Source organism: Nuphar pumila, chromosome 3 (genome assembly GCF_984573655.1).
Source record: "Nuphar pumila chromosome 3, dmNupPumi1.hap1.1, whole genome shotgun sequence".
Classification (NCBI taxonomy): Eukaryota; Viridiplantae; Streptophyta; class Magnoliopsida; order Nymphaeales; family Nymphaeaceae; genus Nuphar; species Nuphar pumila.
Window position 1 is genome coordinate 70,626,316 of NC_143251.1, and position 24,191 is coordinate 70,650,506.

The window sequence follows — 24,191 nt, forward strand, 5'->3', positions numbered from 1 at the left end:
ATCATCCTTTATCCATTCTCTTTTCTGCAGGAGCCCAGTCTTGATAATTGGCCCTGTTCATGTATGAATACTTTAATATCCATCCAGGCTTTACAGACCATCTTTGGTATGCTTGGTTATTGATATATAGGGAATCTCCATACCCGATTTTGTTGCGAAATATGTTGTAATTTGGGAAATATGGCTGTGTAAAATCCTTTACAGAAACTGTATATACATATATTATTTTCTGGTTTTACCCATTATGTGGAATTTCCATCAAACATATATGTCTTCTCATTATATGTGTATATATATCTATATATATGTATATCTATTGTATATCTATCTATATGTATACGTGTATATGTATATATGGATATATATATGTATAGATATACTTATATATATATATATATCCCTTCATGAGTATTTGCTATTACATGTATTTTTTTTCTCTTACTCTTGTAAATACATCATCATTTGATTTATGAAATTTTTGTTTAGCTTGATGTTTAAAATTCTGGTTTTATGAAGTTATGGCTGGAACTTCATCATTTGATGCTACAATTTATGTTTTATGAAGCTATGGTTGGAATATCACCTTTGGTTTTATGAAATTTTGCTTAGCTTAGTGCTAAATTCTTGTTTGCTATATTGTTATAATATCACCCCATTTGCAGCACCACTTATATATATTGTTTCATCATTTTCACAACATTTTCACCTATTCACCAAGCTTTTCATCTCCTTTTCATGATATCTATGAAATAGCCCATGATGCTTCCACAACCCATTTTCTGCTGTAAGTGTGCAGTCTTGATATTTGACCATGTTCATGAACGGATATCTCTATATCCAATCGTGATCTCCTAACCATCTTTGGTGTGCTTCATTATGGATATATAGGGAAGCTCTATTCCCATTTTCATTGAAAATTACTTTGTAATTTGAGAAGTATGGTTGTGTGAAATCACCTACAGAAACTGTATATACTTGTAATTTCTGGTTTTACCTATTATATGTAGTTTCCATTGGTATGTGCATATTTTCTCATTATATGTATATATATATCTATATATATATCTATATATGTTTAACTATATGTATATGTATATATGTATATATATATATGTATATATATATATATACGTAGATATATACTTATAACTATATATATATCTCTTCATGTGCTCTTATTTCCATGTATGAACATCCATATATTTTCTCATATAGTTACACCTCCATTGTTACATGACATTTAGCACTTATTTTAGCATTTTGATATATGTATATGTCTCCTCGTTGTATATATTATATATATATGTTCATTGCCTTGGTTATTTTGTACTAACTCTCATTTTGCAGGAAAATCTAGAAGATGCAGATTCTTTGGCTCCATTTCAATTTTCTTTTGCTTTATGTTATGCAATGTAACAATCCAATGTAAACCTTGGAATAAGATTTACTTTTACTGCTTAGATTAGGCCGCATCTCATATAGTTTGATTTCAGTAATATCCTGATTATATGATGCATATATCTCAATTTTCCAAATTCATCGTGGATAAACACGAATGGCACGTGCACCAACTCTTAGAGAATTGATGAACTCGGTGGAGTCCATATTTACGGCCCTAGTCGGAATATGGACGAGACCCAGATCCATCATCTCTCTACCAGTCACATTGAGCCTACACTCTTAGGCTATCTTGAAAATGCACCTCATATTTCCAATGTTTTCCAAATATTGTGAATTAACTCAAATAAACCCTGAATATATTCATGGCCACAGTCAGAATATGTGAAGGATTTATTTTGGTCTAATCCACATTTTTCCAATAAAATTTTCAGAAATCTTTTCAAAAGTGCATTCATTCATTCACATCATCTACATCATTTGTTTTTCTCATGATTTTCTCAAAAGATTTTCACTTCATGGAATCGATTTTCTCAAGAAACTATGATGATATTCGGAGTTGGATTTCCCAAATCAAAGTTTTCCCGTGATTTTCCTTAAAAAGTTATTTTCTTAAGATCCATTTTCAAAAGGAATTTCTTATCTTTCTCAAGAATCAAAGTTGATTTTCAGACATTTCAAATATAAGATTCTCAGGATTTCAATTTCCTAAATTCTAAATTTCCTTCTCCAATGAATTTTTCCTATAAATTTTCTATCCTTTTTTTAAGAAAATTCTCAAAGTCTGAGTTTTCCCAACAAATGCTTTCCTTTTCAAAAGTTCATGTTTTCTCAAGAATTCCTACAGTTTTCCTGAGATTCTTATTTCCTCATGGTTTTCCAAGTCTTTCTAAGCTCTCTCAAAATTTTCCTGAGATTCTCATTTCTTCATGGTTTTCCAAAGACTTTATAAACTTTCTCAAGATTTTCTCGAGATTCTCATTTCTTTAGGGTTTTCTAAGTTTTATAAACTTTCTCAAGATTTTCTCACGATTCTCCCTTCTTCAAGATTTTCCAAATCTTTATAAATTTTCTCGAGATTTCAAACCTTCTTCGCCTGAGTTTCCTGAGAGATTGATTTCCATCCTTTTCCTGAGAAATACTTTTCAACTTCAAATATTTTCTAAGCATACATCATATTTTCCAATTTACATTTTCCAAAATTCTCATAGCACATGCTTGAATTCTCTGTGCATTTAGGATAGAACACAATTTCAGTAATTTCACTAAGTCAAGCATAATTTTGGTCCTTGGTTCGATTACCCCTGTTAAAGGCGGCAGGAACGGTCGAACCTCGTACCGATAGGTCGAGCCCCATCCCATGGATTTTCCCGCAATTTTCAAAACGGAGGTGAGTATTTCAAAACAAATTCCAAAAATCCGGTCAAGTTTGAATCGCGAAAGTGTTTCCCTCTTTCTCTTCCGCAAGGAAGGGAAGACGGGAAAAATTTTGTGATGATAACAACCATCCACCCTCGCCCGAGGTGAACCATTTTGTGAATGGGGCGAAGCAGGTTTATCTTTCTTAAGGCTCATGTTCAACACACCTCTCACGAGGAATTTGCCTCGTGGTCCCCGCAGGGTACGCAAAACGAGGACTTGGCCTGCCCATTCACGTGCTCAGCCTCACGCGGCCAACGGAGCACACTGCTCGTGAAAGCAGTCGAAACACCTTATTGATTTATTTTTGTTTAGGGTATATCACACAAGAGTCCATCTCTTTAAGCAAGGGTCATTGCCCAAGGACTCCAACTGAGCCCATAACAAGTCATTTCATTATTCATACCCTATCTTTATTCTTTTCTTTCTTGTAGTAAGTGCACGTGGTGCACTTACTAATGCCTCAAGCAATGTACCTTTTCAAGGTACGCACTACTCAGTAATAGTGTCAGGATGTGCCAAGTGTGAAGTGTATGTTTCTATCTTTTGCATAAGCATAAACAACAGAGGCAGTTGCATAATATGAAATGATTAACTTGCATACTTCAGTGTGAATATTGCATTCAACTATGCTTTCATACGTGGTTGACACACTTACATGTTTATGGTGAAATCTGGGATATACCTGACTTATGGAAACAACATTAGCCATTCCCACGGTGTGGGGTGCCACGCCTGCGGACCCGAAACAAAGATAATGAAACAATGCTTGTGATTCAACGTAGTTTCCAAGTATGCGGGTTTGCAATAGTGTTCGTCTGTATACTTAACTAAGTAGTTGCACATAAATCAAGGTATAAAGATTTTCCTTACGCAGTACGACACACTTACGTGTCGAAGATGATTTCTGAACTTAACCCATCTAATGGGAATAACATTGGCATTACCACGGTTTGGGGTGCCGCGCCCGCGGACCCTAAACAAACCGTTTGTCTAAAACAAACGTAGGACAATGCTATGGAATTCATACTGAGCTCGGAGTATGGAATCATCTGAGAAAATGCTTGAACGGGACACGAGAGTCATAAGTTTTAATACCCTTACATATATTCATGTGTACATATATATATCAACCCTTTCAAACATGCTCAGCAAGGCACATACCTATATGTATACTTATATACATATATATATACAATCCCATTTACATATATATATATATATATATATATATATATATATATATATATATATATATATATATATATATATATGAAAAGCTTACTCGAACCCGGTGCATCCCAAGGCATGCACTCATGCCGAACCTAACCGAAGTGCGAGGAGGGTGCAGGGCAATACAAAGGCTGGTTTGAACCTAATCGGGTTCGACTCGAAGTAGGTGCGAGCTAGTGTTGATAGGGTAACCTGTTATCAGCCATAAATGATGGTGTAGCGGGGCCGCGAGTGTGGCGAAACGAAAGTCCACCCGCACTCGTGCCAACAAGCTCTAGCTAAGGGTGGTCTGGTCCTACGGACCAGACTGTCGGACCTACCATCGAGGTCTGGACCGACTCAGGAACCGGACCCTACCTGTCAAGGGTTTTGGTTGGGCTGTTTCCAGCCCCGGCAAAGACAACCGTGGCTAAGCCTGCGGGTTGAGCCCAAAAACTGGGCCCAGTCGGTCTGGTCTATGAGACCAGGCTGTGGTTGGCCAGCAGTGGGTCTGAACCCTTCTCTCTCTGGTTCTGACCCGGACCCGAAGGGGATCAGCTCGCGGGACCCGGGTGCCCAGCACCATGCGGCTGGCACTCGACCTGTCCTAAAACATAACCATGGCTGGCACCCAGTGCCGGCCTGGTTCCCCATACATGCACAGGTCTGAACCATTCGGTTCGGACCTACATGCAACCCAGAATGGCCGACTGAAAAGGGCCTGGGTGCTCGGCACCACTAGACTCCATTCGGCTCCCACGAAAGGGGTCGGACGGCTGGCACCTTGTGCCACGCCCAGGCTGACAATCCATCAGGTCTAAACCTTAGTTCAGACTTGCACTCCCCCCCCCCCCCCCCCAAGGCTAACCGAAAGCCATGGGTGCACAACACCCAAAATGGTGCGCACCCAACCCCGGCCAAGAGGGTAACTCGGGCTGGGCCCAAACTTGCACCCAACCGAAACAAGACGGACTGTAGTGCTGGTCTAAACCCATGGTTCAGACCGGCAACGGTCCAAGACAGAAAGGAAGAAAAAGAACATGATACTACCACACTTACCTCCAACATAAAAAAAGAAGATAACTCATCGAGGCTTATATTGGGCGCGCGGACTACCCGCATGGCGTCCAGCTCCGGTTAGGGCGAAAACTGGATGGTCAAGAGGTCTGGTCCACTGGACCAAGTCAGATGCTCTTCCCAGCAACATGAGTAAGAGCTAAAAAGGGGTGGTCGAGCAGCCAACATGTCGAAAATAAGGAAAAAGAATAATAAAACCAAGCAAACATTACCTTGCTGCTAAAAGAAAGATCCAGGGTTCCACACTCAAACAGGGCTGGTCACGTTGTGACCCAAGCCCAGATCACTACTGCAATACCAGTCCCAACGCATGGAGACTGGATTGAGCCCAAACACCACTGAAAGAAACATCCAAAAGAGAATAAAAGAATGTTGGTGGCCGAAATGCACCAACCTGCGTTCCAGCATTCCGAGATCACGTCAACCGGAATGGGGGTGGGCTGGACAAGCCCAGCTCGGTCCCGCACAACTGAAGATAATGCTATAGCTGTGAACCCAGCGAGAAGGAAAACAAAAAAACTTAACAACCTCTTTTCTTTTCTTTTGAGAAGGAAGACCACAACAAGCATAGAGGGTGATAAAACTGAAATGAAATCAAAAGGAAGAGCAAAACAAAGACTGTAAATGCATGCTACAAAATGATAATGTAAATTCATGGTGAATCAAGATAGAAACTACAAATCTTGGAGCTAATCCACCGTATGGACTTGCATGCAAAGATGCAAAGCCCCACCGGCTTCCTTTTCATACGAAATCGTAAACAAGAAGGGTGATTCTTCACCTTAGCTAGTGAGGAAGGTGCTGCAGCTCTTCACGCCAAGAGGAAGCACACGGCTGGAGTGAGGAAGCTTGAGAGGAGAGAGAGAGAGAGAGAAAAAGGAAAATCGCCCCAAAATAAGAGGGACCCGTTTTTTTTTTGTAAAGGTTTTATAGAGGTAGGCTTAGAGGTGAACGGCTGGGATTAAATCCCTCCAAGATGAAGGGTTGGGGAGCTCCACGCCCCCCAACAACCAATGCATGTCAAGCCTTCCAAAAGGCTTTGCAAAAATCTCGAAAATGCCATCATTAAATGCCCTTAAAAGTTTGAAATTTTACAAAAGGGCGCCCCTGGCTGCCACCCATCGTGCCCAATGGATTGAAAGGATTCAAATGTCTTTGAAAATAATCACGAATTTGCCATGGGGCGCCACCCCATGTCTCTCTTTTGAAAATGGCGCCCCTCATGATGGAGCCTAGGCTTCATCATGAGGGTGTTGGAAAGACACATGGCCAATGAAGGCCTATTCTTTAAAGCCATACAAGATTATTTCAAAAATACCATCTAGCTGGTCAGTCCTTGACTAGCTGGTCAACCAAGGACATGGACGTCCACTGTAGGGTCGTCCCAGGGTTTTGGATCTCCTAGTAGCCCCGGATCCAAATCCAAAATCGCACATAGTGTACTTCTTTAAAGAATGCTTATTCAACACATTAAAATGCTAATTTAATTCTAACAACTCATTTTGTTCTCTCCATAACCGTAATTAACGTAGAATGGTCAATGCCCCCCCCAAGGAAATCACCTCTTGTTTGCTAAAATTGAGCGTTCTAAGTTTTGGGTCTAAAATTAGGTCAAGACTCGTGATTCGCATACACTGACGAGGTTTTTTTGTCACTCGGGTCTCATTTTTGGGGTGTATCACCACAACCCTATTCCAAACTCACCCTAAAAGTTTCGGAGGTAGATTCATTCTAGATTCCCCGAAATCGCTCTTTGTAATAAAATTACGCGACTTACTCGATTCTCAACTAAGCAAATCATTAGAAAATTGTCAAAACATAAAAATTCATCGATTCCATATAATTACACAATATACATCAAAATTAGAATCGTAGATCTTACATCCTTCCCTCCTAAAAAGGATTTCGTCCGCGAAATCACCATTAGGAGGTTATAAAAAGTTCTGGATAAGACTCTCTCATGTTTGCTTCTAGTTCCCATGTGCATTCTTCAATGCCATGGTGCTGCCACCGTACCTTAACTAACGGAATAGTCTTGGTACGCAAAACTTGATCTCGTCGATCAACAATCTCGATAGGCCTTTCTGGTAAAGTCAGATCTTCTTGCACGTCTACATCTTCGTAACAAATGACATGTGATGGGTCAGGAATGTATTTCCTGAGCATTGACACGTGAAAAACATTGTGAATGTGGGCATACTATGGAGGCAACTCGACACGATATGCCACCTCACCAATCCGTGCCACGATCTCGAATGGTCTTTCATACCTCGGACTCAACTTCCCTTTCTTTCCGAAACGAAATACGCTCTTAGTCGGCGAAACTCTGACAAAAACCATGTCTCCAACATTAAAAGACAATTCGCGACGTCTCTTATCGGCGTAACTCTTCTGTCTATCTTGCGCTGCCTTCAAACGTCCACGAATCTTCTGCACTTGCTGCGTGTAGTGCTGAAGAACAATCGGCGATTCGCTCGCTCTATCGCTGATGTCATCCCAATAAGATGGTGATCGACAAGGTCTACCATACAGCGCTTCATACGGGGCCATCCCGATACTAGCGTGGTAACTGTTGTTATACGCAAACTCTACTAAACATAGGTGTGAATCCCATTCACCCTTCCAATCAAGCATACAAGCTCGCAACATATCTTCCAACGTTTGAATCGTTCGCTCGGACTGTCCATCCGTCTGAGGATGAAAGGCTGTGCTAAACTTCAATTTCGTCCCCAAAGCAGATTGCAACTGACCCCACAGTCGCGACGTGAATCGGGGATCATGATCGGAAATAATAGACCTCGGCACACCATGAAGCCGAACGATCTCTCTAATATACAAGTTAGTTAGGCTCTCAAGAGACTGACTGACCCTGATTAGCAGGAAATGGGCAGACTTGGTGAGTCTGTCCACGACTACCCATATCGCATCGTGTTTACGCCTAGACAGTGGCAATCCTACCACAAAATCCATTGTAACATTCTCCCATTTCCACTGAGGAATCTCAATCCTCTGCAAGGTACCACCGGGACATTGATGTTCCGCTTTAACTTGCTGACACGTCAAGCATCTCGCAACGTAAGCCGCTATCTCGCGCTTCATACCACTCCACCAATATTTCCGCTGTAAGTCCTTGAACATCTTTGTTCCTCCAGGATGAATCGTATATCTTGACATATGAGCTTCATCAAGAATTTCTCTCTTCACCTCAGGGTTGCTCGGAACCCAAAGGCGATCTCTCATATGCACGCTGCCATCACTAGACACACTGAAAGGAGAATCTGCTTGCTCAGCCAAGGCTAGAAACTTACCATACTGGTCGTCAAGCTTCTGAGCCTCTACGATCTTTGGCAAAAACTCAGATCGAATGGTCAGACCAGACAACCTGATCGAACCCCTACCAACAAAAAAAGGTTTCCATGCAACAAAATCTTCGATAAGCTTCTGGCTCCACACAAGACTAGCCAGAACGCCACCCGCTTTGCGGCTAAGCGCATCTGCCACAACGTTCGCCTTACCAGGATGATACAACAACGTGAAATCATAGTCCTTGATGAACTCAAGCCATCGTCGCTGCCTCATATTCAACTCCTTCTGAGAGAACAGATATTTGAGGCTCTTGTGGTCGGAAAAGACCTCAAACGATTCCCCATATAGGTAGTGTCGCCATGATTTCAAAGCGAACACGACTGCTGCCAGTTCTAAATCGTGCGTCGGATAATTTCGCTCGTGAGTCTTCAACTGTCTGGAGGCATAGGCAATAACTCGGTCGTGCTGCATAAGCACTTAACCTAAACCGGTACCAGAGGCGTCTGTGTACACCACAAAGCCACCTCTGCCCGAGGGTAAAGCCAATATCGGCAAGGTAGTCAACTTCAACTTCAGGATCTGGAAACTGTCCTCACAGGCACTGTTCCACACGAACTTAATACCTTTACGCAACAACTTCGTCAAAGGTAAAGCGATCCTTGAAAAGTCTTGGATAAAACGTCGATAATAACCAGCCAATCCAAGAAAACTACGAATCTCAGACGCATTCTTAGGCTGTTTCCAGCCTAAAAATGCTTCTACTTTCGCTGGATCGACGAATACTCCGTCCCTCGATATCACATGGCCAAGAAACATGACGCGCTCGAGCCAAAACTCACACTTAGAGAATTTGGCGAACAACTGATGCTCGCGAAGAGTACTCAACACAATCCGCAAATGCTCTCGATGTTGCTCCGGACTCTCCGAATAGATCAAGATGTCGTCGATAAATACTATCACGAACGAGTCCACATATGGACGAAAAATCCGGTTCATCAAATCCGTGAATGCTACTGGAGCATTCGTGAGGCCAAAAGGCATCACCACAAACTCATACAACCCATATCTCGTCCGGAAAGCTGTCTTTGCAATATCATCCTCTCGGATACGAAGCTTATGGTAACCCGATCTAAGATCTATCTTCGAGAAGACCTTCGCCTTCTGTAACTGATCGAAAAGATCTTCGATCCTCGGCAACGGATACTTGTTCTTAATTGTCGCCTGGTTGAGCATCCGATAATCGATGCACAACCTCAGGGATCCATCCTTCTTCCGTACGAACAACAATGGTGCTCCCCACGGTGAAGCACTAGGTCGAATAAAACCTTGATCAAGGAGCTCTTCCAACTGACGCTTTAACTCTTCAAGCTCTGCCGGAGCCATACGAAATGGTGCCTTGGAGATTGGTGTCGTTCCAGGCAACAACTCGATACCGAATTCGATCTCACGCCTCGGAGGTGTAAACACCCCAAATTTTTACCTTCATCCAGTGTTTGTCCATTTCATGTGTCATTGCATATCATTGCATGCATTCGGCATACCATTTCATGTGTCATTGCATAACATTGCATGGTATTACATGTCATTACATCTCATTTTCGAGATCCAACACTCCAGTTTTCAAAACATTCAATCCAGATTTGAATTTTACAGCTTTATTTCAAAATCAATTTCAAAACCTGGGTTTTTATTCAATACTCTGTCATTTTCCAACCCCAGGACTTTATATTTCGAAATATTTTCTCAGAAAACAATCTGAATTCCTTTCAAATTCAAACTTTAATCGATTTCAATTCACAGATGAGACCCATTTAGATGGTGTCGCTTCTGAATGCCTCTATTCATCAAATTTCTCAAATTTTTGAAAGTTTCAGTCCGATCAGGACTATGTCTCAGAGTCCTAATCCGGTCAGAAGTTTGGTTTTTAAGTATGTTTTACTTCCATTCTCAATCTTTTTCATTTGTTTTCGAAATTTAGGTCATTTTACAGAGTCCAGTTAGTTCAGGACTCTATTTTAGAGTTCGGTTGAGTTAGGGGTCTAACCCTGACTGTGTTTTCTAACTTATTTCATCATTTCTTGATAAAATCTTTTGAAAATTCTTTCATTTGGCTTTTAAAATCTAAAATCTCAGAGTCCTAAGAGTTTAGGACTCTAACCCGGAGTTCCAGTTCGCTTGAGACCCTATTTTCAAAGATCTTGAATTTCAAATGTCGATTTTAACCCTTTTTCAAAGCCATTTTCAGTGTTTATTTCAAAAATGTTCAAAATTCGATGTGGGCCCGCTCAGTTGGCACCATATCTAGAGGAATTTTAACTCAGTTATAACCTTATGCCATTTCAAAAATCCTAATTTGAAGTTTACTTTTGAAGATCCTTTTGAAAACTCCTTCAATTTCAAGTTTTAAAATCGTTTTTTTTTTTAAACTCAAGTAGGGCCCACTCGGGGTGGTGCCATATTCGAGTCAGTCAGGGCTAGACTAGGGTTAGTTGATGTCTTGGTTAGTGTTAGAGGTTTAGAAGAGTCAAAACCATTTTGAAAAACTCATTTTTGAAAGTTAGTTTTTAAAACTAGTGTTTTTAAAGGTTTTTAAAGGAGTTTTAAAAACCCAATGTGAGAAAATGCCAAGTGGCACCACATTTGGGGATTTTTTAGGATTAGCTAGGGGTTAATTAGGCATTGTTTAGGATAATTTAGACTAGGGGTAGTTAGGTAACTCCACCCCAAAATCGCCCCCCCTTTAGAAGTCCAAAAATTTCAAAATTGCTAATTTTTAAAACCTAAAAAATTGTTATAAAAGGACCCCATAGGGGGGAGGATTTTTCCAGCCACCTTGGGAGCAAATCTTGGAGCTTCTCTCTCCTCTCCAGCCCTTCCTCCATTGCTGCAACTCCAAGATATGAACTTCTTCACTTTTCTTATTTTATTTAATGCTTTTTAATGCTTTAAACCTAGATTTAGGCTTGGACACCCCTCCTTATGGAAGATCAACCATGGTTTCACCTCAAGAACTATCAAGAACCAGCAAGAACGATCCAAGAAGGTGATCTAACCCTGTTTTGGATAATTTACAGAGATTTTAATCCATTAGAGATGATTTTAACATGATTCTTTGCATTATTAACCAATAAAATATATGATTTACCCTTTTTAATGGGTTAAATCTATGTTTTAAAGGTGATATCAAATTCCAGCCATTGATTCCCAGTTTTTAATTTATTTTCATGGTTTATTCATGTTTTTTTTACGTTCTACAGCATAAAAATAATTTTTATTTACTGTTTTATAGTTTATTTTATTGATTTACATTAGTTAATGCATGTTTTTTCAAGTTTCTTAAATTTCTGTGTGTTTTAGGTTTAGAACAGTAAAGATGATGTTATTTCGGATTGAAGAACTAATTGTTTATTTTTGATTTTTTTATATGTGATGCATGCATGAGTTATTGAGTTACTGTAGAAAAATCAGAAGGTTTGGATCTCGGGAACTGTGACAAAAAAATCAGACATCAAATCGGGTTTGTAAAGCTTTAAAATCATGGTTAAAATCAAGAAGGTAACTTGATGTGATGATATTTCTCTCATATTATATCCAATTTTAGATCTGTAAAGTGCTATGGATTCACATTGAGTATATCTGTCTTCTGTGAAATTTTCATATTTTTTTATTATTCCTTAGTATTTTTCCTCTTTCAGATAATCTGTTGTTAAATTTAAAACTCGTTAGGGTTTACCAAAATCCTAATCAGACTTGTGTTAGTCATAAATCCCAAACCACAGATCCGATTTTAGATATGTAAAAAGTGAGTACTATTATTTTTTTGTCTAATATTCACCACTAAAATTATAGAGATTTTTGTTTAGGTTTTCTATTTATTCCTGTATTTTCAATCTGAAATAGCCGTTTTAATCCCTGTTAAAAGTGATATATTTTAGCTCCGATTGCCGGAAGGGTTTCTCCCTAACCGGAAATGCTTTTTCAGATATGTAAATTGGGAAATCTCTGTTTTCCTTTCTAGTTAGTCTCTGTAAAATTTCATAAATTTCCATGGAGATTTGACCCCTGGTTCAGGTCTTGGACTGAGACTGGTTGGTGAATTACGTCAAAAATAGCATATTTTTAGGGTTTAATGCAATTTTTGGATTAATTTAATGTCAAAAAATTGTTTTTATAATTCCAATTTGACATTAGGGTTATAACAAGTGCAGGTACCAATTTTTATGGATTTTGGGATTCATTTGATGGCTGAATTAAGCAAATTGCAAAATCGGGTTCCTGAAAGATCCAAAAACACTGCAAAAATCACAAAAATTTGTGATATTATTGGATTTTCGTGCATAAGCATATATTTTTAGGGTTTTATTATGTTCATAATCATATTAGGATGCTTTAGGTTTAATTTTGTGCTCATTTGATTTCATTTAGTGCATAAAACCTAAGTTTTTACCAAAATCTCTTTTTAAAAACCCTGATTTCAAGGCCATAGTCTTGCTATCGGGGGCAATTTGGTCATTTGACCTAAATTTCGAAATCCCTAACCCTAATTTTCATATATTTAAGCATGTCACATCATATTTAGCTTAGTTTATTTAATCTAAACTTCAAAATTTGCATTTTATCAAAACATCTTTCTAAAAACCCTAATTTCAAGGCCATAGTCTTGTTATTAGGAGTATTTTGGTCATTTTGACCCCAATTTCGAAATTTCATATATTATATTCCTTATTTATTCAATTTTATTTCATATTTTATCATTTTGATTTAAGGGAATCATGGCAAAAAGGCTTATATCTAGCAAAATCCAACAATTTCCTGATATTGTTGGATAAATCTAGAAAAGCCAACATATATTCATTAACCAAGTTTTCTAGTTTTGCAGGTACATTGAAGACTTTATTTTTCATGTATTTAAATTTCAATAGTGATGTAATTTGTAATTAAACTTTGGAATAAGAATTTACATTTCCTGCATAGATTAGGTTGCATTGCATATAGTTTATTTTTATAATGTTAATGTGTGATGGATGATGATTCATGCATATTTTTACAAATTCACCATGGTCTACACGAATGGCACATGCACTAGCTTATATGAAGTTTATAAACTTGGTGGAATTTGTATTTATGGCCATAGTCAGAATACGAATGATACTTAGATTTATGATCTTCACATTAGCCACATTCAGCCTACACTATTAGGCTAACTTCAAAATGCACTGCATTTCTCAAAAATACAAAAAATATTTCTCAAATCCATATTCATTCATTTCATGCATTTGCCAATTCCAATTCAAATTTCAATTCAAAGAATTTCATTTTCTCAAAATTTTGGAAGTCATAGGGAGAAATCGATTTTCTCAGAATATGAAAATCTTAAAGTATGTTTCAAGTGTTTCTCAAAATTCAAAATTCGAAATTTCAAGTTATATTTTCAAGTTCAAAGTTGGAATTCAGAAAAACCAAGTTTTCTCAGAATTGATTTTCATAAAATCTCAAGATTTCCCTAGAAATCGATTTTTACTTTTCTCAGAAATATTTTTCAAGTCCTAATTCACGATTTTCCATGTGATATCATTTCCAAGATTTACCTATTCTAAATATTTCAATCTTTCAAAGCAAACATCATGTTTTCAAAATGTGCATTTTCTGAAAATTCATAGCACATGCCTGATTCTATATGCATTTAGAAATTAGAATATGATTTAGACAAGTTGAATAGAGTAGAGCATAAGATTGATCCTTGGTTCAATTACCCCTGTTAAAGGTGGCAGGAACGGTTGAACCTCGTACCGACAGGCGAGTCCCATTCTACGAAATTTTTCCGCATTTTAAAAACGGAGGCGAGTTATTTTCAAAATCTTTTTCAAAGGTCAGTTTGATTTGCAAAAGTAAAATTTTGCGATGATAACAGGAGGTAACCCAGGTAGTTCCTCCGAAAACACATCGTAAAAATCTCGGACTACGTCCAAGTCTTCGATCAAAACCATCTCGGGTTCAACTCGGGCAATGCTGACTAAGAATGCAGTACCCCCGTTTCGCAGTTATTTCTGAGCCTTGAAAGAAGAAATCATGCAACTATCGCGCAAAGGTCGAGGAAGCTTGATCTCCAGAACAGGACGATCAGGCTGAGAAAGAACGATCTTGCCTTCCCGACAGAAGATTTGAGCATGATACTCAAAAAGCCAATCCATGCCCAAAATGACATCGTACTCTGTCATGTCTAACAGAATAACGTCAGCTGACAAGTTCTGTCCTGCCACTGACACCTCGATGTTCGGAACATACGAGTCACAAAAAGATTGCTCTCCAGTTGGAGTGCGAACCTCCAATGGAAAGTTCAAAGACTCGACTGCCAAAGGTAAGGTACGAACGAATCTAGTTGCTATGAACGAATGAGTAGCACCACAATCAAACAACGTAAGTGCTTCATGTCTGGATATCGAAATCGTACCTTGAACCAACTCTGCCTTGGTCACTTGCTCGACTGATGTCGCGTATGCTCGACCTGCAATGACCTTCTGGGTTGCTGTTTTTGGTGGATATGACTGCTGCTGCTGCTGCTGTGTCGCTGGCAGTCGTTGCGGTGTCGGCTGAGAAGTACCCGGCGTATTCCTGCGTTGGTCGTCTGCTTGCTTCTTTCTACAATCCTTGATATAATGACCCATCTTTCCACAATATAAGCATCCGCCGGTATCTCGCGGGTAGGGTCGCCCTGGATGATCTGTAATACATTTTGGACAACTAGCTGCGGTAAGCTGCTTCTGCTGCGGCTGTTGGCGTTGTTGGTACTGGGGCCTACGGTTCTGATACTGATTCTGGCGGGTGTTGCTGCTGTTGTTGTTACGCTGCTTCTTTGTCTGAGGATGGAACTTCCTTCCGTCTTGATTCCTCTGGAATTGTCTCTTCCTTGGCCAGGATTCTGCTGTTGCTAACGTGGTGCGAGGGTCTTCTGCGATTCTGTCCAATCATGTTCAAGCAAGGAGGCCGTCTCTAGAGCCTCATCGACCGTCATAGGCACACGCGTGTACACCTTCGTCCTTAAGCCTGGCTTCAGACCTCGAGCAAATTTAAGAGCTCGCTCCTTTTCTGTCGTGTATAAGTGCGGACAAAACCTCTCCAGGCTTCGAAAACGCGTGACATAATCCGGGAGAGAAGAACTACCCTGTTGGAGGTCGAGAAACTCCTGTATTTTCCGGCTCCTCTCGTGAGCTGGAAAATAGGCTGCGTAGAACGCTTCCACAAATTGCTCCCAATCAACTGGCTGGTTGTCGAATTTTATCTCCCAGGTAGCTGCCCACCACCTTTCCGCGTCCTTCCTGAGACGATATGTCCCAAAATCTACTTTCCGATCATCACCAACTTGTAACACTCGAAAGATACGTTCAATTTCTTTGATCCAATCCTCGGCCGCTTCCGGCGACGACTTTCCATCAAACAAGGGAGGGTTCAAGTTCATAAATTGCTTATATGGGACTGTCGCAACAGGAACCTGGGCAGGTGCTCCCTGTCCCTGGGCGGTCTGTTGGATGTGTTCGCCCATGTTCCTCATGGTCTCCGCTTGTCGTTGTGAACACCCCAAATTTTTCAAAGTTTTGCAAAAATGACTCTTTTGCCCCTAACCCCGTTTTCTGAGAAAATCAAAGCAGTTTCAAAGCTCATTCTTCAGATTGTCTGAATTAAATTCCATATTGGTATATTTAAGGTTAACTCTGGATCCGAATCCAGCACTTTAAATCCGTATTTCCTCAAAATCCGGATCAAAACCCATTTCTGAAGAAATTTTCTCAAAATAGTTTTTAAATTCTCAGAAAAATCCCTTTTTGTGAATATTTTTGCAAAAACACAAAAAAAAATTAGTTTTAACTTTTGTTTTCTCACAAACTTTAGGATTTTATTCTAAAAATACGAAAAAATAGAAAAATAACATGAAAAACCAAAAAATTGGGAAAAGTTACAAGAAAAACAAAGGATTTTAAGCCTTGTGAAACAATTTTGCTAAAAGCCTCATTCCCCTAACCATTTTTACAAAAATTTCTTAAAAGGAGTCTTCTTTTGGAAAAAGAGAAAATTCACAACAAACTCTTCCCGCGCCCCCTCCTCTCCTCTTTCCATCGTTAATCTCAAAACGACCTTCTTCGCTCTTCACCCTCGATCTTCAACGGACCTTCCTCTCGAACCTTCGTTCTTCCCCTTTAAGAGCAGCACTCGGGGAAGAACGGGGGATCCCATTTTTTCTTTTCACATCATCAACCTTCTCCAAGTAATACATCGTTCATCAGGTTCTTCCTGAGAACGAAATTTTCCAATCCAATTTTCACCCGACAAACCACCCCTCCAGGCCACTGAAGGACTCCTTCATTCCAGATTTCTGCTTCGACCATCGGTTTTTCTTGAGAAGAAAGGACTTCAATCCATCCAGCATCTCTCTCATCCAGGAATTTCACCGGCGATCGGATTCTCCATCTTTCCTCCCCTGCAAGGACAAGAAGAGGAATTCCCCCGCAAACCAGGTAAGGATCAATCTCTTTTATCATCTCTGAATCTGTTTTTGATTTTTATGAAATATTAGTGCTGGTTTAGAATTCAATCCCTTCTGTTTTAATCTACAATTCTATGTTTTAGTGTTCAATGTTTGTCTTTATTCTGAATCTATGGAGATTTTCGATTTTCTCTCACTTGGATGTCTTTCCTTTCATACTGATATCCGACGATGCCTCGCAATGGCATCGTCGGATCATCTGAACTTCAAACTTTAGTTTTATCTTCACCCTTTTGCTTACCTTTTTTTTCATTTTTTTTTCTTTTCTTTTCGACGCCATGATTCTGTTTCAAAAGCCTCTTGGTGATGTCAACATTGCTTATGGCAGCATTGATCCACCAATGCGCTACAGCGACTGGAATGTTTCATTCCAACATGGTTCCCCTCTCAATTTTCTTCTGTTTCCTGCATTTTATTCTTTTCTTTTCTTTTCTTTTTTATTTTATTTTTATTTTTTTTTCTTGCAGTAGCTTGTGTTTTTAAATCCCTTTAATACCCCGATTTTCCTGATTATTCCGCTAAATAGGTGTATCCTGATTTTATCTCTAGTTCATCTTCTGTTAATGTTTCTTTCCTTGAATTCACCCCAACATCCATTTGTTCTGGTTGGTTTCACAGCATCACGACATACTAAGCCCCAGGCACCATTCCTCCTTAGGATCGGTTGCCATCCACCCTTGGCTTTTCATCTGTGATATGTTTTTTTTTTTACATAGCATCGGCCTCCTTCACTCTGCATTAGCATTTCTTTGATTAAGGTCCTGTTGCACTCTCGTTATTTGATTTTTGGCTATGTTTTTGTTAATTATAACTCTACTTGTGTCTTGTTCATATTTTCTGTTATATTCTGGCTAGCGAATTTTCAGTCTCGATTATGTTTCTGATTAATTTCCTGCTGGGAGTCTTTATATTTGGTGTTAATCAATCAACCCTCAAGCCCCTTTACCTCCATGGAAGAAAGAGCCATAATCTAAGACATCATTTGAAGCATCTTGGTCATCTCTGCTGCAAGTTGAGCTGCCCATTTCTACTAAGGCTCCAAAATCTCTCGTTTTAGTCTTACTACCCAGCAAAATAGAGTTGGTTGCTCTTTGGATATTATTGTTTGCATGCGTACTGATAGAACCACCGCTACAGCTCAAACTCTGATGGCCCCTACAGCCTTCGTTGATTATCATGGTGGCGCCTTTGATGCTCCCATTCTGGTTGATTCTGTCATGTCTGAGGGAATGTATATGTTTAAACTTGAGAATCTCTGCAGGTAGATGCTACAGTTCATTACATGGTTTGAGTTACGGTATACAATGAATTGTGAAAGAGCTGATACAAGTCGGCAACAGTAGAAGTGTCATTACAGTGGAAAAGAAAGAGCCCCTGCAACACTTGGTATTTTTGTATATCCTACAGCCAATCACCACGTTTTTTTTTTATCCCTCTGTGTTGGCACATCACACAGCACACCCATTACATCTCTATACCCTCCAGTATATACCACGTCACCTGCATTCACTGCATAGCATCAACATCCTTTTCGTCATTGTTGTATCTGCTGCACTTACACTTGCCACACCTACACCCCTAGCATCACCATTGCACTTATCCAAAATCACTTTAGCCACCTAATGCCATCGGTTGTTTCATTACCACCTTTCCCAACTGCATGTTCAACCTTCCTGTTTCGATAAATGTACATTCATTCAAATTCCTCTGCGTTGATATACAACCAGACTCGATCAGGTGTTGGACTTGTCCTCTTATTTTGCTCACCTCTGCTGTAGCAATGTTGCTTAGAACATGTATCTGTATGAAAGGGAAACTCGCTTTGGAAGTTCAGGATAATGATAAGTCCCAATTTGAGTTCTCTAGTTGAAGAATTTGTTGATTCATCTTCTTCTCATTTTACAGTAAATCAGTATAACTTTTGAAAGTGAAACAGGTAGTCAAACCCATAACCTGCGCTCTTAATGATAAGTATCTTAAGGATGGAGTCCTTGTCATGACACAAGGAGAGCATTGCATTGTGAGGTGTAGGTTCGATACAGTTGGTGTTGGACTGACCAACCTTTTTGCTTCAGCCTCGCGTGATCGAGGAATAGGTTGTGGAAAATGCAGTATCATACTGTAATGCTGGGTATCCAGTTTTGTCCAAAAAAAAAAGAAGAAGAAGAGATTCAATCTACTGAAACCTTGCTGAAAGTGATTTGAGAAATCGATTTGCTCATACAAATCCATTGGCTTTTACCCATGCCATACTCTATTTAAGACCAGATTTTAATTCATTTTCAAAATGCTTTATTCAAAACCATTTGTGATCTGCTACAAAACCCAGACCCTGCCGAGTCAAACTTAGATTTGCTGTGCTTCATTCCACCTGCATTAGGTATGGCATCAGCATTCACCTCTTTCTTGTGGCATCCTCACTTCACATGTACATTCACTCTCACTCATATCACACAGCCACTATGTAATCACACTCAGCATCACTTGCTCCCCACCTCTTCACGGCACAACACTATGCTGCACTTCATTTCTTAGCCATCATATATCTGCTACACAGTGGCAGTCTTACTACACTTTGCCTTCCACACGGTCTCTCCAATGACCTTCACCCTGTCTCCACTTTTTCAGCATATGCACAAATCCCAGCATGCTTCACCATCATCCAGTGCATGTCCCTCAGCATTACATATCTCCATTGCTGTCAAACACTACACCACTATCACGTTCTGGTTCACAGCAGCACTACCACCTCTTTATGGTTCCTCAACACTGTAAAGGCAGCTGCAGTTTCAGCATAATTGCACCTTGTCACCATCACCCACAGCAACACTCTTATTCATTTATAGTGAGTGCATATCACATGTGATATACCTATATATATATACATATATATATATATACATATATACACATATATATATATATATATATATATATATATATATATATATATATGTGTGTGTGTATGTTCATATATATGTATAGGCAAGCATGTATATACATGTACATAAGTATATATGTCATTTTCCATCTTTCTATCATTTATATCTTGACATATGAGCCTTTCATCATTGATATGTACAATTCCTTTTATATTAATCAAGTGTTTTGCAGGGGATATGTAGAAGATATCATTACTTGGAGTCATAAAATTTTCATATCTTGTAATAATTAGATCTTGAATGAAAATTTATATCTCCTGTCTTAGATAGAATGAATGAGCATTGTAAATCTCATAAATTGTTTATTTTCATGCTTTTTGTCTTTATTTCTCAAATTCCCACCATGGTGAAACACAAATGGCACGTGCACCATTTCGTAAGAAGTAATAAATACTAAGTTGATGATCCACATCAATGGCCATAGTCAGGGTGTGGACAAAACTTAGCATTTTTATCTTTTACAAAATAACACTGGATCCATTTTCAAAATTTATCATATTTTTCTAAAATATTTTCTTCTTTTATCAGAATTTAACTTAAAATTAACTCAAAACATATACCAATGGCCATAGTTAGGGTATATTGAGAATTAATTTCATTTTAAATTCTATAAAAGCACCAAAAATGTATTTTATTCTTCACTCGAATTTAAATGTAGTTATTACATAATATATTCAATTACCATAGTTAGGGATATATTATGTCTTCAACTTCATTCGTATTTCATTTAAAGGATGAAATGGCCTTTCAAATTCCAATTTCAAATTTTTTAAATTCATTCATCATTTAGGGTAGAATTGCATCATATTTTCAAAACCCCCTTTCAAAAACTCAAGTGATTGTGAATGTCCCTTCTTCAAAATTCTATTTTCAAATTCCAAATCTATCTCAATTTCAAAGTCCAATTTGACTTTGGAATTTCAAAATCATTTCATATTCAAACTCTAAAATTCCAACCCAAAATCAAAATTTAATTTCAAAGTTCAAATTAAACTTTGAAGTTTCTGATTCATTCTTCAAAATCAAGTTTATCTTCTTATTTTCAATCACAGTTTGAGATTGATTTTGAATCTCAAAAATCCGAATCCTCCTAAAGTTTTAAAGTTCAATCTGGGTTTCTAAAAGCCAGATCCACCTTTAAAGGTCTTATTTGGACTTTTCATAATCAGAATCCAAAGTTAAATCCTAAATCTCAACTTGGATCCAGACTTCCAAGTATGAACCCAGTTCCATCTTGGATCTCAGATTCAGATCCAAAATCCATTATAGGATCCAGAATCCAACTTTACTTTGGATCTCAGATTCAAATCCAAATTCCAACTCTTAGGATCTAGAACCCAATGCTACTTTTTCTTAGACTTCAGATCCAAATCCTTCTTAAGATCCAGAGTCCATCTCTACATTGGATCTTAGACTTCAGATCCAAATCCATCTTAGGACCCAGAACCCAATTCTTCATTGTTTCTTAGACTTCAGATCCAAATCCATCTTAGGACCCAGAACCCAATTCTTCATTGGATTTCAGATTCAGATCCAAATCCATCTTAGGATCCAAAACCCAATTCTACTTTGGATCTCAGACTTCAGATCCAATTCCATTTAGGATCCAGAATCCAACCCTATCTTGGATCTCACATTTCAGATCCAATTTCATCTCAGATCTCCAATTCTTAAATCCAATTCCATTCAAAATTCCAGATTCAAATTCCATCTTGAATCCCAGATTCCAAATCAACTTCTCAAACCAATTCCACTTCATTCTAAGATTTCAAGATCAAAATTCCCATTTCGGATCCTAAATCCAAAAATTCAACTTTGAATCCTATTTAGAATCCAGATCTTGGATTCAAATTTCATCTTGAAATTCCAACTCTATCTTATTTCTCCAATCTATTTTTTCCCATCTTCTCCTAAAAATTTCAAAGATAGAATTCATTTTCATTCCAAATATTCATCCAAGTTCAAATTTCTAATTCAAAGTCCATTTATGACTTTGAAATTTCCTTTCTTCTCTTTTCTCTCAGTTTCAAGATCATTTTCCAAAATCAGATTCATATTCCCAAGCTCTTGATTATTCTAAAAACTTGGAACTTCAATCTTAAGTTCTACGTTAGAAATCATTTCTTCACTTTATCAGATCCATCTCAGATTCACTTGGAAATTCTTCAAAATATTTTCAAAAGAGCATACATCTTTGCATTTGCACAAGCATGATTCATTGTGCATTTAGACTTAGGATAATTTCTTAGATAATTTCTTAGCAAAGCAAAAAGCATAAAATTCGACCCTTGGTTCGATTACCCCTGGTAAATGCGCCAGGAACGGTCGAACCTCGTACCGACGAGCGAATCCCATCTCCCAGTTTTCCCGCAAATATTTCAAAAAATGGAGGCGAGTTATTTCAAATATCTTCAAAATTAAGGTCAAGTGAGACCCGCAAAATAATTCCTCTTCTCTCTTCTTTTCTTTTCTCTTTCCATCTTCTATTTTTCTCCCTTCAAAAAGGAGGACATAGAGGTAGGAAAGGAAAAAGAGAAGGAAGATAGAGAACATTACGGGAGGAAATTTTTTGCGATGATCACAGTTTTGGCGACCGTGATGGGACACGTCTCCGTCCGGTCGAATTATGCCTTTTCTTTTGCTTTGACATTATCTAAGTTTTTCAAATGTCAGCTATATTTCCATGCAAACCTTAGGAAGCCTAGATTTTGTCCTAAGCTGACATCATTTTGCATATAGGATTTAAGTATGGTTTGGTAGGACCATATTGAGGAGATTATATCCATGTTCACATTAGACTTAGGTCGAAAATACAACTCTCCTCAATTTTTAGGGATTGAATGCAAAACAATGTATGCAAATGTATGCTTCTTTTCATTTTAAATCTATCTCTTTTAGGACTTGCATTAGAGCCATCTGATTGCTTGCATGTTGCACATATTTTGAAAACCTCCCTACCTGATATTGTCCCGGTCTTCACGTTGCTGGGCTGTCTCACTGTAAACACCCCAAATTTTCACTCACCTCCTCGACATTTCCACCAAGCATCATCATTCAGCCTTTAAAATTGTTAGGAGGGCAAAATGGTCATTTTCTGAGCCCGGACCTTGCAAAAGTCTAAGTTTCATCTGCAACTCTCAAAATTCCTCTATTTTTAGCTCAGATGTTCAAAATTTTGTTCCTGACAGAAGACAGGAATCTCCAAGTCTTGGTTCAAGATTATATTGCATAAGACATGGCATTGCATATCATTGCATGAGCATTTCATATCACTGCACTGCACAGCATGTCATTTTGAGGTCCAGAACTCTTGATTTCAAAATTTTCAATCCAGATTAGAATTTTAACTCTTTTCAAAATGGATTTCAAAACCCTGGGTCTTCAAAGTTATCAATTCTTCCCATTTTACCCCCAGGGCTCTGAATTTCAAAATATTTCTTCAGGAAAACAATCTGGATAATTTTCAATAAATTTCAACTTAGATTTTGCCTTTTGTCAGCTATTTCAACTATCTTCCTTTTACAAAAATGCCCTACAGGGGCCAACTCTTTTCAAAATTTCTGTTTTGCCAATAAGTCCAAATTTTTATGAAAATTCCAAAAAGAGGTTGTTGTTTTATCCTTATTGAAATAAAGAAGCAATGTGGGACCCACACTGAGGTGGTGTCACACAAGCTTTTCTTTTGAAAAACCTGAACTTTGAAAAACCCAAAAAAATAGGAGCCTTGTCCCCTGGATTGGCGCCACTTGTCCTTTCTCTCTCCTCCCATTTACCTGCCATGTGTCAGCATAGGGTTCACCTAGAGTTGGCGCCACATATCACCTTCTCTCTTCTGCCATCCTTTGACACGTGTCTTTCCGCCACATGTCATTAGACATCCTCTTCATTTTATGCCACGTGTCAATGTCTACCATCTTCACTCTGTGCCATGTGTCATTCCAAGGTCACCATGAGATGCCACGTGTCATGTGTTGTCCTATTCAGAAAAAGTAGAACTTGTCTCCTCTGAGGTGGCACCATTTGAATTATGTCTCCTGCAAGTGACACATGTCACTCTCTCCTTTCCTCAGGAAAAGCAAGCGACACGTGTCAATCTCTGCTCCTTTCAGAAAAAGCAGAGGACAGATGTCTCCCTCCTATTTTTCTCAGAAAAGTAGATGACACATGTCATCTCCAGCTTCTTTTAGAAAAAGTAGAAAACACATGTCACTCCCTGCTCTTCTCAGAAAAAGCAAGTGACATATGTCACCCTCTGCTCTTTTCAGAAAAAGCAAGGGACACGTGTCTCTCTCTGCTTT